This window comes from Tarenaya hassleriana, unplaced genomic scaffold (genome assembly GCF_000463585.1).
Source record: "Tarenaya hassleriana unplaced genomic scaffold, ASM46358v1 Cleome30, whole genome shotgun sequence".
Classification (NCBI taxonomy): Eukaryota; Viridiplantae; Streptophyta; class Magnoliopsida; order Brassicales; family Cleomaceae; genus Tarenaya; species Tarenaya hassleriana.
The window spans coordinates 1677737-1679826 of NW_010966178.1; positions in this window are offsets into that span (position 1 = coordinate 1677737).

Sequence of the window (2090 nt, forward strand, 5' to 3'; positions counted from 1 at the left end):
CTGGAACGGACGAACCAGAAGTCCAGAACGGACGGTCCGCCGAGACAGACCCGAGGTCCAGAACGGAACGGACGGTCCACTAATGTGGAACGTCCGTTCCACGTGCTGGAACGGACGGTCCGCGTGTATCTCTGGACCGTCCGTTCTGGACTTCAGTTTTTCCGAAATTAAACCGAATTAGGGTTAAATCACCTTATAAGAAGGAGATTAAAAAACCCTAACTCGTAAGAGACGAAAAAGAGCCGACTTTTGGCAGAAAAGAGAGTTTTTTGGAGATCCAAAAACGAGTTCTAAGTCTCGAGATTTCTCGGTGCACATATCGAATAGAGATTCGAGTCCTAGCAGACAAGTTCCAACCGTTGGAATCCATCCCGTGGTGTGGATACATGTAGAGGGCGAGGTATTCTTCCTGCCTTTCGTGATCAGACGTGTTCTTCGATTGATACAGGCCCCGGATCAATTGAGGTAAGCGTTCTAACGTTTCTACGATTCATTAGAAGCATGGTTCTAGGGTTTATCAAATTTTGTTTTATATCCGCTGCGCAAACCCTAGAATTGATCTCTTAGGAATAGGATTCGCTCTAGAGATCTCAGGAAATCTAACAATTTGTAGGCTACCCTAAGGAAACTAAGGGTTACTACTTCTACATTCCGGCAGAGAACAAGGTGTTCATTGCCAGGAATGCGACTTTTATGGAGCGAGAGTTCGTCTCCAAAAGAGTCAGTGGGAGTACGATTGAACTTGAGGAAGTTCGAGAGCAGCAAGTAGACGCTGAGCTGAGTGAACAAGTTGAAGATGTTCAACCTGTTTCACTGCCGGTTGTGACTCAACCTTTGACGAGTGAACCTCGGAGATCAGGCAGGACTCGCCAAGAGCCAGCGAGATATAGATTTCTCGTGACTGGGAATGAGGAACTCATGTTATTAGAACATGACGAGCCTACCACATACCCAGAGGCTATGGAGAGTCCGGATTCCGAGAAATGGCGCGAGGCTATGAAGTCCGAGATGCAATCCATGTCAGACAACCAAGTATGCACTATGGTTTATGCATCTGAAGGGATAAAACCCATCGGATGCAAGTTGATCTTCAAGAAGAAGACAGACATGGATGGCAACGTGCACACATATAAGGCACGACTTGTGGCGAAGGGATTCCGTCAGATTCATAATATTGACTATGATGAGACGTTTTCGCCCGTAGTTATGCTGAAGTCCATCAGGATCCTACTTGCCATAGCTGCATATTACGACTATGAGATATGGAAAATGGATGTTAAGACCGCGTTCCTTAACGGGAACTTGACCGAAGATGTGTACATGACACAACCCGAAGGTTTTGTCGATCCAAGGAACCCGAGGATGGTGTCAAGCTTCAGAGGTCCATTTATAGACTGAAGCAGGCTTCGAGGAGCTGGAACCTTCGCTTTGATGAGACAATAAAAAAAAGTTTGTTTTCTCACAGAACGAAGACGAGCCATGTGTTTACAAGAAGGCTAGTGGGAGCACAGTTGTATTTCTAGTGTTGTACGTGGATGACATTCTCCTTATAGGGAATGACGTTCCTACCTTGGAAGACGTTAAGTCTTGGCTAGGAACGCAGTTTTCTATGAAGGACCTAGGAGAAGCGGCCTATATTCTAGGCATAAAGATCTATAGAGATAGATCGAGGCGTCTTCTAGGATTGTGTCAGAGAACTTACATCGATAAGGTCTTGAAACGGTTCAAGATGCAAGATTCCAAGAAAGGAACCTTACCGATGAGCAGTAGCACAGTTCTCTGCAAGAGTCAGTGTCCTACGACACCTGATGAGCGAGAACGCATGGATCGGATTCTCGGCAATTGGATCGATCATGTATGCCATGCTTTGTACTCGACCGGATGTATCATACGCGTTGAGCATTACGAGTAGATATCAGTCAGATTCAGGTAAGTCACACTGGATCGCCGTCAAGGACATCCTGAAGTACTTGAGAAGGACTAAGGATGTATTCTTGGTCAGGTAAGTCACACTGGATCGCCGTCAAGGACATCCTGAAGTACTTGAGAAGGACTAAGGATGTATTCTTGGTATACGGTGGGTCGGAAGA